Source organism: Schistocerca americana, chromosome 6, assembly GCF_021461395.2.
Source record: "Schistocerca americana isolate TAMUIC-IGC-003095 chromosome 6, iqSchAmer2.1, whole genome shotgun sequence".
In the NCBI taxonomy this organism is placed as follows: Eukaryota; Metazoa; Arthropoda; class Insecta; order Orthoptera; family Acrididae; genus Schistocerca; species Schistocerca americana.
The window spans coordinates 327,673,556-327,687,887 of NC_060124.1; positions in this window are offsets into that span (position 1 = coordinate 327,673,556).

Sequence of the window (14,332 nt, forward strand, 5' to 3'; positions counted from 1 at the left end):
GCAATAGGGAATAGCTCAGTGAGCATTACAGTTGAAGAGGAATGGAAAACTCTAAAAAGGGCCATCACAGAAGATGGAAAGAAAAATGTAGGTACAAAGAAGGTAACTGCGAAGAAACCATGGCTAACAGAAGACATACTTCAGTTCATCGATAAAAGAAGGAAGTACAGTAATATTCCGGGGAACTCAGGAATACAGAAATACAAGTCGCGGAGGAATGACATAAATAGGAAGTGCAGGGAAACTAAGACCAAACGGCTGCATGAAAAATGGGAAGAAATCGAAAAGGAAATGATTGTCGGAAGGATAGAGACAGCATACAGAAAAGTCAAAACAACATTCGGTGACATAGAAGCACGTGTGGTAACATTAAGAGTGCAACGGGAATTCCACTGCTAAATACAGAGGAGAGAGTGTATACGTGGAAAGATTAAATTGAAAGCCTCTATGAGGGGGAATATTTCTGTGATGTGATAGAGGAGGAAATACGAGTCGATTTAGAAGAGATAGGGGATCCAGTATTGGAATCAGAATTGAGAAGAGCTTTGGAGGACTTAAGATCAAATAAAGCAGAATGGATAGATAACATTCCATCAGAATTTCTAAAATCATTGGAGAAAGTGGCAAGAATTCGCCTATTCACATTGGTGTGGCGACATACCATCTGACTTTCGGAAAAACACGAGCCACACAATTTCGAAGACTGCAAGAGCTGACAAGTGCGAGAATTATCGCACAGTCAGCTTAACGGCTCATGCGTCCCAGTCGCTGACAAGAATAATGTACAGAAGAGTGTAAAAGAAAATTGAGGATGCGCTCGATGACGAGCAGTTTGGCATTAGAAAAGGTAAAGGCACGAGAGAGGCAATTCTGATGCTGCGGTTCATAACGGAAGCAAGAATAAAGAAAAATCAAAACACGCTCATTGGAATTGTCGGCGTGGAAAAAGCGTTAGACAATGTAAAATGGTGAATGATGTTCGAAATTCTGAGAAAAATGGGTATAAGGTATTGGGAGAGACGGGTAATACATAATATGTACAAGAGCCAAGAGGGAAAAATAAGAGTGGACGACCAAGAACGAAGTGATCGGATTAAAAAGGGTGTAAGATTGGGATATAGTCTTTCCTCCCCTACCGTTCAATCTTTACACCCACGCCCGGGTTCCCGGGTTCTATTCCCGGCGGGGTCAGGGATTTTCTCTGCCTCGTGATGACTGGGTGTTGTGTGATGTCCTTAGGTTAGTTAGGTTTAAGTAGTTCTAAGTTCTAGGGGACTGATGACCATAGATGTTAAGTTCCATAGTGCTCAGAGCCATTTGAACCATTTGAACCAATCTTTACATAGAAGCAGCAGTGCTGGAAAGAAAAGAATGGTTTGAGAGTGGAATTAAAATTCATTGTGAAAGGATATCAGTGATAAGATTCGCTGATGACATTGTTATTCTGACTGAAAGTGAAGAAGGATTACATGATCTGCTGAAAGGAATGACCTATCTTATGAGTAAAGAATATGGATTGAGAGTAAAGCGAAGAAAGACGAAAATGTTGAGAAGCATCAGAAATGAGAACAGCGTGGAACTCAACATCAGAATTGATGGTCACGAAGTAGATGAAGTTAAGGAATTCAGCTACCTGGGCAGGAAAATATTCAATGATGGACAGAGCAAGGAGGATACCAAAAGCAGTCTAGCAATGGCAAGAAGGGTATTTCTGACCAAGAGAATTCTACTAGTATCTAACACAGACTTTATTGTGAGGAAGAAATTTCTATGAATGTACGTCTTGAGTACAGCACTGTTTGGTAGTGAAACATCGACTGTGGAAAAACCGGAACAGAAGCGAATCGAAGCATTTGAGACGTGGTGATACAGACGAATGTTGAACATTACGTGGACTGATAAGGTAAGGAATGAGGAGGTTCTGCGCAGAATTGGAGAGGAAAGGAATATTTGGAAAACACTGACAAGGAGAAGGGGCATGATGATAGGACATTTGTTGAGACATCAGGGAACCATTGAGAGCTAAAACTGTAGACGAAGACAGATATTGGAATACATCTAGAAAATAATCGAGGACGTAGGGGATGAAGAGTTTGCCATAGGGGAGGAATTCGTGGCGGGCAGCATCAAACCAGCCAGATGACTGATGACCCAGAAAAAAAAATCACAGTAGGTGTCACGTTTCACAGTTTCTAACACACAGTTCAAGGAAAACTGATATTTGGATAACACATAAGAGGCATATGATTTGTGAGTCTAAAAATCCAAATTTCTAGGTCTTCAGATAGGTTGTAAGCTCTCAAGGAAACCAAACTGAATGCTGTTATATTTACCATTAGGGCAGTATCTGCATTAAGTGAGATTCCAACACGAAGATTAGTCTATTTTCCTGATCGTGATTCCATTGTAACATATGACATTATGATGTGGGGTACCTCGTCCCATTCACAAAGTGTATTTTTAGCTCAGAAACGGGCAAATCGAGCAATATATGGCGCAAGTTCGCAAATCTCTTGTCGACCCTCGTTCAGATGTCTAGGAATTCTGACATTTGTCCCTCAAAATGAATTTTGTTTTCAAGTGACTTACGGGAATTCAGCCAGGTAATATTTACTTCGGCCCACCGAAATAGAGGTGGTCGCTGTAAATATTACCTGGCTGAATTCCCGTAATCTACTTGAAAATTGTATACGTCAGGAGAAACGCATGCACTTCGTTTACTGTCATTTGTTGGTAACAGTATAAGTTTATTAACAGGAATTAGCAAATTTCACTCAGATAATACTTTGGAGAAATCCAATCTGCATTTGGAACGCACCCACTCGACTCTTGAGCAGAAAGGAGTTCACCTTTCTGTTGCACCCGTTTGCAACAAGCTGCAGCAATAAATACAAAATTTTAGTAGTAATAAGTCAACTTCAAGTCTAAACTGAAGAATTTAATCATAGTTCAGTCATTTTATACTGTTGTGGAGTTCCTGGAAAAAAATTAATCAACTCTCTGTTTTATAGTGTTGATTACTCTCGTATACACTGAACAGCTTGATGCCGGCATTTTATTGTAGCTATTATTAGTGAAAAGGTTTAGCAAACGATGTGTTGGGAGCGGTAAGATCCAGGACTCAGACACATAGCATGTACCCAGAAATGTGTTTTTCACAACTTATAAAACTTTACTTTTATTTTTATTTTAAATATTTGAAATTTGACAATACAATATGAATATAAGAAGAAAAGCTAAAGGAATTAATATTTGAAAACTAAGAATTTCGAGGTGAGGTTTAACATCGTAACATTACATATAACTTCTGTCAAAAACAGTATGAGGTCAGGCCTTCGTAAACCAAACAGAAATGATTTCAGTTAACACATGTGCCTAAAATAAGTACATCAGTCATCACTCAAGATTTTGTCAACACATCAATTGATATCGGCAAGCCCAGCAAACCAAAATAACCACTGGTCATTTAAAAAAACAGTGTAAAATATAAGTTTCAGAGAAATATTACTTACTCTGAAACTTAGATCCCAATCATAAAGAGGTGTAAATAAGATTTAAGTAATAACGCTCACGTGGCTTCAACTAAATCAGCAAGCCAGTAAGATTGATCTTGAACTACAAAATAAATTGCACAAAGCGAGCGCAAATAATGCTCATAAATTACAAAACCGGGCTGAAACCCTATTAGGTTCTCTGTGACACAATCAGATGAAAACTTTTAGGAAGTTCTTTCGCCAAACCGAAATCTGTAAACCCTATGAACAGCAATCCGATTAACTCAAACCTAAAACACGTACTATGAAAAGCGCTGCAGTACGGTGCATAGTTCTGGGAAACTGTACACAGTCTACACATTGTGTGTTCACCAGACAAGTCCAACCAACACTAATGACCATGGCTCAGTAATTCCATTTTTTCCGTGAGCTTTGTAGCAACAAATAGCAGACAAAGTTCGAGGGCCATCTTCTACCAAATCCGAGTGACGTGTTTCTCGGGCTTGTATGTGGGTATAGTAGACCGTCATACTGGCGCTTGAAATGACATTCAATCTTGATAAATGCTCATAACATCCATGTCCCACGAACTACGAGCCCTTGGGGTTGGATAGGATCCTGCAGGTATGGCTGGTAAAGTGCTGAGAGTGATACGATGTTGCAGTTTCTGTGTTGCTAAGAAGAACGATGCAATTTCCTTCCGACGTGCATGCATTGGACCGCTTTTCTTAAAAACACAGGGACTGCAATATTGTACTTATCCGCCGATACCAGGCAGCGACATTTAATTAAAATGTCCCCACTCTGCACAGGAATTATAGAATGTGAACGAGTGCAGCTTGTAACACGTGGACGACGACATATGGAAGTTTGGTCCGGCTGTGAGCAGTGCACCCATAGCCAAAGTGGTTAAGGTGACCGCTCGCGAAACGCGGGCAATTTGGGTTCAGTTCCGGTCCGGCTCAAATTTTATCGCCGTAATTCCCTTATATAGCTGATGGCTGTTCGCATTTGCATCTGCGAATACGTTTTGTGACTAAGAGTTATGACAGGCACATCGCCGTTAAGTCGACGCGGTACACAGCCGCATACACCGTGGCGGGATGCGAAGGAAACGGTTACGCAGGCAAAGAGATTACATCGCAGTTTCGATATCATACCGAAGCCACGCACAGGGCAGTTAACGAATTTTAATTTCATTTACTAAGCCGTCCCATAACCATGGAGATTTGCTCCTAGATTTGGTTCTATGGAACTAGATGTGCAAAATAAATAAAACAATTTTCACTAGGAAACATTCCTATGTGTACATCATTTCCATTTGTAGCATTTATAGACTTAGAGGAAGCTTCTGGCAATGTTGACTTTGAAATACTGACGGTAGCAGGGATCAAATACAAGGAGTGGAAGGCTATTTAAAACTTATACAAAAACCAGACGGCAGTTATAAGAGTCGAAGGCATGAACGGGAAGCATTCGTTGAAAACGGCGTTAGACACAGTTGTACCTATTCCCGTGTTATTCATTCTGTACATTGAGCTAGCAGTAAAAGAAAAATAGGAATTCAGGGAGAAGAAATAAAATCTATAAGGTTTATAGATGACATAGTGCCTCCTCAGAGACAGCAAAGGACTTTGGAGAGCAGTCGAACGAAATGGACAGGGTTTTGAGAGGAGGATATAAGGGGAAAACAAGGAAAGCAAAACAAGGATAATGGAATGCAGTCGAATGAAATCAGCTGATGTTGAGGGAATTAGATTAGGAAACGAGACATTTAAAAGTAGTAGATGAGTTTTACTATTCGGGCAGCGAAATAACTGATGATGGCCGAAGTAGAGAAGATATAATATGTAGAATGGAAACGGCAAGAAAAACGTTTATGAAGAACAGAGATTTCTTAATATCAAGCATTTCTGAAACTGTTTGTATGGAGTGTAGCGAAGTATGGGAATGAAATATGGACGATAAACGGTTCAGACAAACAGAGAACAGAAGCTTTTGAAATATGGTGCTAAAGATGAATCCTGAAGATTAGATGGGTAGATCACGTAACAAATGAGGAAGTACTTAATAAAATTGGGGAGCAAAGAAACTTGTTGCACAACCTGACTAGAAGAAAAAATGTTCAAATGTGTGTGAAATATTATGGGACTAAACTGCTATGGTCATGAGTCCCTAAGCTTACACACTACTTAACGTAAATTATCCTAAGGACAAACACACACACCCATACCCGAGGGAGAACTCGAACCTCCGCCAGGACCGGCCGCACAGTCCACGACTGCAGCGTCCAAGACCGCTCGGCTAATCCCGCGCGGCTGACTAGAAGAAGGGAGCGGTTGGGAGCACACATTCCGATATAGCAATGGGTTATCTATTTAGTATTGGAAGGAAGCGTAGGAGTAAAAATAGTGGAGGAGACCAAGAGATGAATGCAGTAAGCTGATTCAGTAATATGTAGGTTTCAGTAGTTACTCTGAGATGAAGAAGCGGAGAGCTGTATCAAACCAGTCTTCGGACTGAAGACCCAACAACACCACACATCATTTTCATGTTGTTAAGCAAGAAAGAATCATCAGCTTGTAATACAAATTACAACACTTACACACAAAAGTTGTATTTCAGAAGTCATTCTACACAGTATCATGTTTCCAGGTAATAGAGAGAATTAAGCAGAAAAGACGTGTAACATTAGGAGAAATACAATTAAAACTACTGTTTGAGTACCGTATTATTTCAGATTAGGAATAGCCAACTCTTGGAACCATTTGCTTTTGTAACAAACGTAATGGTATTCAGTTACTCTCCATTTGATGTACAGATGTCGTTATTACAGCGAAGCAATAGTGAGTATAATGGGTGCAGCGAACGTTATCGATATTGTTTTGTAGCAAAAAATTATGTACAAAGTGGTGCAAAATAAATGATAAAAGTATTTGTCTACCGTGATTTAGTTGTATGCCGTAAATAATTGGCCTTGTGATATCTTTGTATCGTTGTTGTTGTTGTGGTCTTCAGTCCTGAGACTGGTTTGATGCAGCTCTCCATGCTACTCTGTCCTGTGCAAGCTTCTTCATCTTCCAGTACCTACTGCAACCTACATCCTTCTGAATCTGCTTAGTGTATTCATCTCTTGGTCTCCCTCTACGAATTTTACCCTCCACGCTGCCCTCCAATACTAAATTGGTGATCCCTTGATGCCTCAGAACATGTTCTACCAACCGATTCCTTCTTCTGGTCAAGTTGTGCCACAAACTTCTCTTCTCCCCAATCCTATTCAATACTTCCTCATTAGTTATGTGATCTACCCATCTAATCTTCAGCATTCTTCTGTAGCACCACATTTCGAAAGCTTCTATTCTCTTCTTGTCCAAACTATTTATCGTCCATGTTTCACTTCCATACATGGCTACACTCCATACAAATACTTTCAGAAAAGACTTCCTGACACTTAAATCTTGTATCGTAGCTCTGAAAATTCTATAGCTCACTCACCGATTCACATTTCACAATGAAAGTACCAAAATCAAACGGGGTTTTTTAATCGTACAGACATTTTACGCACGTTCTAGAGGTACTGTTGTGGTGACACGCGCATTCAACAGCACATACAGTCAAAGAAGAGCTCCATCCGCAATGACCATACCTCCGTGAGATTAGACTACATATCTGAAGTCAAATTGAGATGATAAAATTTAATTACCGTATCATAGAAATTATGTGTATTATTTTTCCTGTTTTTTAGCAGTTTGACGAAATGTTTTGAAGAGACGGGATTCATAAATGATTCCAGGAAGATCCAGCCAGAACGACAGAACAACCAACCTCAGTTGTAACCCTGTAGAACATGGAACGAGTGTGAACCTTATTCTATGAGGAGTCCACTACATCAACAAGATGTGCAGTACAGAAACCGGAGGATAATGAAAGATAAACTTAGCCTTTGAATAACAGTGATGTGGAGTGGCGTTATTCTTTTCCAAATGAATGGATAGTCAACAAACAGAACTGGACTATCTAGAATCCACACGATCTGCTGCTCCACCTAGTCAACAAAAGATCAGTGTTTGGTGCGCAATCAGTGCACAGTGCATTACTGTGCTCATTTTTATTGAGGGATCTGGCACAGCAGACAAATACTGCACCGTGACTTTGTACTTGCTGCACGACCCCGCCGAATCTCCGAAATTATCCATTCATGTAAAATGGAGCAGCTATACACTGTACTGGGAACGTCTTCGATTTCTCTTAGGACACTTTCAGAAATCAGACCGTTGCCCAGGACACCTTAGATGTTATTACTGCGGTATGCAAAGAGATTCGTGCAGTCTAAAATAATGTTCTTCACGATGCCATCACGGAATTCAGTTCAAGACACTGCACGCTCATTGCTGCAGAAGGAAAGGACTATGAAAACGTTCTGTATTAAATGTCATGTTCCCTGCTATACCATGAATATTATAAAAAGAATTTGACTCAACATTATGTCGTCGTAGGTAAAACCATCCTAACACCTATTTTGTGCTACCCTGTACTAAGTCTATATCGTTCAGTGCCAGTTTGTGGCGTCATACATGTTTTGCTTGCTATATCTAGGCGATGAGCGCTTAAAAGCCTTACTGCGTATTGACAGCTGCACCACTTGGCGGGTGATTGGATTTCTCAGCTGAATAGCGTGAGACGCATGATGTGCCACGAGTAGTGAGCGTTGGCTAATGGACTCGTTCATGAAATTAGAGCAGCGTACATCAAGGCTACTGACGGGAACTGAGAACTAACGGTGTCATATAGTGGCGGGTTGGGCTCACCGTGGCCGTTCGGTTTTGTTTTTTCGTCAACACTTGAGTGCGAAACTTAAGAACTGAAGTAACTTTCGAATGGCGTGTCAGTATCAAATAAAATAATCCGATAAAACTAGGGCCGTACATAGAAATAACTGTTACAGTTCAGTACAAACTTTTATAAAAAGACAATAGTTACACCGAAGTTAATGGTGATTCATAATGATCTCCTAGACTCTGCAGAAAGTGCGACATACTTGTTACTAGAGAGTGTGATTAGCACGGACGCAATCCATGCTCTGCAACGTGCTCTCATGATGACCACAGGGTTGGTAACGAGATTTGTGGAAGGGCAGTCCAACTCCTGGATGGACGTTGTTGTATCTGGACCCACTGCGATACCTTCCTCAACGGAACACATACGTGCCGGGACTGATGACCTCCGATGTTAAGTCCCATAGTGCTTAGAGCCATTTGAGCCATTTTAACATACGTGCCTGAGCGGTTTCAAGCCGGGGCAACAGGCTTGCAAATCCGTTCGTCAAATATCCTCTTGTTCCAAAAGCTTCACCAACTTTGCTGTTCACTGCTGTTGCACAGCTCCCTGGGCAGCATTATTGTGACACTTTACCCCTTACACGTTTCCGTCTTTTCAGAGTTACATTCGGCAATGACTTTGTTTTTGCGGGTGACAGTGCGCGATTGCATCGAACAGTGCCGGCGAGGGAGCTATTGGAAGGAGAGGGTTTTAGACGAATGGACTGGCCTGTCTATCCCTGCGAGCACAAGTGGGATGCGCCATGAAGTTCGGCTGTAGCACGTCCACATGCACCAACGACCATCCTGGAATCTTCAAACGCTCTCGTGGAGGAATGAAAACCCTGCCATAAGAACTCCTTACCAACCTTATGCCTACCTTGGGAGGACGCTGCAGAACATGCTGCTCACAGCTCTTATTAACAAATATATCCAGCATTTTCAAATGTCTTGGGGACCATTATGGCTCAAATGGCTCTGAGCACTTTGGGACTTAACATCTGAGGTTATCAGTCCCATAGAACTTAGAACTACTTAGGTTTAACTAACCTAAGGACATCAGACACATCCATGCCCGTGACAGGATTCGAACCTGCGACCGTAGAGGTCGCGCGTTTCCACACTGTAGCGCCTAGAACCGCTCGGCCACCCCAGCCGGCGGACCATTATGAATGATGCTGACTTCAGTGCAATTGTCTTTGAATAAAAGTGTCATTCTGTTCGTCTGATAGCGTATTTCATTAGGTAACATTCTAGTCTATTCTACTCTAGCATTTCCTTCAGTGTATGGTCGAATTTTCATTGACGTTTGTTACTTGGGAGTGACACATCATGCGAAGATTACCTTCATCCGTAAGATCTGCACGATAGCGTGGTTAGGCTGTCATTTAGATACCATCTTTTGTGATTCTACTGTTGGAAAACAGACAAATGTTCCGTTGTCTGTCAATACGGAATGCCCTCTGACCAAGCGAAATTGTATCCTTTTCTAGTGTTCGATTTGCTGATGGATTAGTTCATGTAAATCAGTTTCAGTTACTGTGTGCGTGTCTAAGTATTCCTCTTATAGCTAGAACCTGGAGCGTAAAACCGCTCTTTCCAGAGGGAGGCTCCGATGTAATCTCGGTTCCCATATTTGTACAGAAGTAAGAAAACCCTGCCCCTTCAGTCGCCTTTGATCCATAAGTGTATATTTACGATTCTCGTCTCATCTATACGTTTCTGGATACCGATTTTTTTGTGGCATTGACTTAAAATAAAATCAGTAAGTCTCGTAATGTACGGGCAATCTGATAATAATTTGCTGCTATATTTATTGGATGTTTCACACGTTTCCCCCTCTGATACGTTTATATTAACGTGCTCCCTGCTGTGTGCTCCATACACAGCATTCTCTGTCTGCCCCGGCACAACTACCTCCGTGCATGACCTGCTCTGCTTCTGACCTATACGTCACTGGTTTCAGCTCCAGTTCACCCGCATACAGTCTGAGACGCCACCGGAAGTAATACCCTCGGCGTGTGGGTGCAGCTACTCTCGTGTTGGTTCTCCGCTGTTTATTGATATGAACCGCAGCATTCAGGAGAAAGCCCTTTGTCAAACAGCGCTGCTCGCTGCCGCTCCCGTTCGCGTCCCTAAATTCTTCTGGCCCACTTCCTCCGGCGGGCCGAGCGCCCTGGTAAACAGCAGCCAGCGACGCGTTCTGATTCCCCGTCACGCCTCACCGGTCTCATCGGTTTTCGCGTCGCGTTTGCTTTCTGCTTCCATCAGCGATATTACGTGTACTTTACGTTTTATAGCGGCTGCAGTCTGCAGTCTGCGACAAAAGGCTCGCCTTCAATGACATCTCTCAGTCTGCCATAACTCCTGGGTTAATGATGGTGGCTACAAACTACACTACTGGCCATTAAAATTGGTACACCACGAAGATGACGTGCTACAGACGCGAAATTTAACCGGCAGGAAGAAGATTCTGTGGTATGCAAATGATTAGCTTTTCAGAGCATTCACACAAGGTTGGCACCAGTGGCGACACCTACAACGTGCTGACATGAGGAAAGTTTTCAACCGATGTCTCATACACAAACAGGAGACCACAGTCGTTGCCTGGTGAAACGTTGTTGTGATGCCTCGTGGAAGGAGGAGAAATGCGTACCATCACGTTTGCGACTTTGATAAAGGTCGGATTGTAGCCTACCGCGATTGCGGTTTATCGTATCGCGACATTGTTGCTCGCGTTGGTCGAGATCCAATGACTGTTAGCAGGATATGGAATCGGTGGGTTCAGGAGGGTAATACGGAACGCCGTGCTGGATTCCAACGGCCTAGTATCACTAGCAGTCGAGATGACAGGCATCTTATCCGCATGGCTGTAACGGATCGTGCAGCCACGTCTCGATCCCTGAGTCAACAGATGGGGACGTTTGCAAGACGACAACCATCTGCACGAACAGTTCGACGACGTTTCCAGCAGCATGGACTGTCAGCTCGGAGACCATGGCTGACGTTAACCTTGACGCTGCATCACAGACAGGAGCGCCTGCGATGGTGTACTCAACGACGAACCTGGGTGCACGAATGGCAAAAGTAATTTTTTCGGATGAATCCAGGTTCTGTTTACAGCATCATGATGGTCGCATCCACGTTTGGCGACATCGCCGTGAAAGCACGTTGGAAGCGTGTATTCGTCATCGCCATACTGGCGTATCACCCGGCGTGATGGTATGGGGTGCCATTGGTGACACGTCTCGGTCACCTCTTGTTCGCATTGTCGGCACTTTGAACAGTGGACGTCACATTTCAGATGTGTTACCCCCGTGGCTCTACCCTTCATTCGGTCCCTGCGAAACTCTACATTTCTGCAGGATAATGCACGACCGCATGTTGCAGGTCCTGTACGGGCGTTTCTGGATACAGAAAATGTTCGACTGCTGCCCTGGCCAGCACATTCTCCAGATCTCTCACTAATTGAAAAGTCTGGTCAATGGTGGCCGAGCAACTGTCTCGTCACAATACGCCAGTCACTATTCTTGATGAACTGTGGTATCGTGTTGACGTTGCATGGGCAGCTGTACCTGTACACGCCATCCAAGCTCTGTTTGACTCAATACCCAGCCGTATCAATGCAGTTATTACGGCCAGACGGGGTTGGTCTGGGTACTGATTTCTCAGGATCTATGCACCCAAATTTCGTGAAAATTTAATCACATGTCAGTTCCAGTATAATATATTTGTCCAATGAATGCCCGTTTATCATCTGCATTTCTTCTTGATGTAGCAATTTTAATATTCAGTAGTGTAAATGCCCAAATCCCTGCTCGTACTCATCCAGTCACACTGTATCGCTTAGCAAAGTGGGCCGTATGCTAAGGATGTACGTCGCATTTGTCTAGGCAATGAAAAGTTGATAACATATTTATTTCTGTGTCTACGGACTTCTCTTGATATAAATTCATCGAATCCCTAAAAGACCGTGGCAGGGGGTAGTTTTTGTTGCACCCTACTCTGTTGAGACAAAACATTATTGCCTCTTGCTTAATAGTATGTTGGCCCTACTTTGGAAAGCAATATAGTAGAGTTTCTGCATAGCATGATTTCGACCAGTCTTTAGGTTTCCAGAGGTATGTGGCGCCTGATATCTGCCCACAACTCACGAATTACATAGGACTGCTCTTCCACTATTATCCTACGAATATCAATAAAACTAGAACCACGATTAGCTGATGCTTGTACCAACTGTAACAAATCATCCTTTATCTTACCCGCTGATCATGATGTGGCTTTAGTCTGCAGTTCTACCAACAAATGAGCTGAGCTCATTACCTGCCTGACGGCCCCCACTTCTCAGTTTGTCTGTTCCCACAAGTCCTTCAAAGGGGTTGGGCAGCTTGGCAATTAACAATGCCTATCATCTTCCTGTCATTCAGGTTCAGAACCACCGAGTTTTCTTGATGAAGATGTCAACATGAGTCCACTATCACACTCCTGAAAGAACGGTTGCACAATTGTGGCCTTCTGACACGTGGAGTTATTCTGCTGAAAGGTGCCATTGACGATCAGGAAGTTATGAACCATGAAGGGATGCGGGGGCCCGCAATAAAGTTCATGTAGTCCATAATAGTCGTGGTGTCTCCTGTTACTACCAAAACACGAAGTCCGTAGCAGTCATAGTGCCTTTAGTTACTTCCACAGCCCTACGTCCGTGCGTTTCCAGCAGCCGTTCGCCTGGATGACGTCATATCATGACTCTGAAACACCGAAAATGGAGAGAAAATTCTTTTTCTTCCAAAAACATTTAAGATAAAATACCTTCTGCACCATCCAAAATTTTCGCCGTACGATATCTGTTCAGAGATTGTCCCATATTTCTTATTCCGAATCTGTGAACTTTATTACAGAAACTATATTTAACATGTAATAGATATAACATTTATTTTTGAAGGTATATAACTGACTGTAGTTATAGTGAAAATATTGTGATTTGCTGGGTAATAGCCAAGGGAACTTTATTGAAATGTATCGATATAGCTGTGCCATTGTTTATATTTGCGTATGGAGAGTCTCTGTGGCGTTGCTAGCAGAGAGGAGGTAGAGCAGCCTGAGTTATGAAAGAGTGCGGAAGTGTGTGTTGGGCTCTCCCGCCGACGTTGTGTGCATTATAAAATTACGTAGACATTACCCAGCAACATTTCCTTCACAAAGTGTGGCTAAGCTGAATAATAACCGGAATAGTTAAAATTTGTAAGGCACCTGTGTTGTCATTGTCCTCAGACATTATCATCAAGCAGGATCCCTTTCCTTTCCATGCAATCACCGAGTGTCGTAAGAATATGAAAATTGACTAACCATTTACTGTCGTTTTTGTGTGTTTGCTAATGACCAGTTTAAGCCTAAATTTTCTGCCTCAGTAACTGTTCATTCGTGTATTCCATTACAGAGGCTACTTAAAGTAAAGTAAAATTTCACTGGTGAAACTAATAACTAAAGGTACAGCACAATTTAAAAGTGCGCAATTTCAGTTATTCTGCATTTAATTTAACGAGTGAGTTCTGCTGACTTGTTATGTATTTTATTGTTGTTATTTTAAAAGTAAATTCACTTGCTCGTTTTCTTAAAGTAAATTCAATTCAGTGATTTAATAATCAAAAGCAAATTGCTTGCCTTTTTCCAAATTTGGCATTACGTTATACTGAGGTTACCAAAAGTCAGTTTTTTACGTAACAGGCTTAAATTAAGCCAGTCACTCATTTAACTAATAACTCCATTTAATTTTACTTTCAAAATTTAGTATTTCAGAATAAGTAACCGAAAACTCAGTGCTTTCCGATTCATTTATTTTCTCGTGAACTGTTGAGCTGTAGAAAAGCATGACAACCTTCTGTTGCCACGCCAGTGATTATTTGCATAAATTTCTTTGCCATTACCTTAGTCAGCATTCTGGAGATTCATTGCCATAGCGGGCTGACGACCGTTTAATTATCCCCTCATTTTAGCTAGTCAATGTTTTCTTTGTGTTGTTAG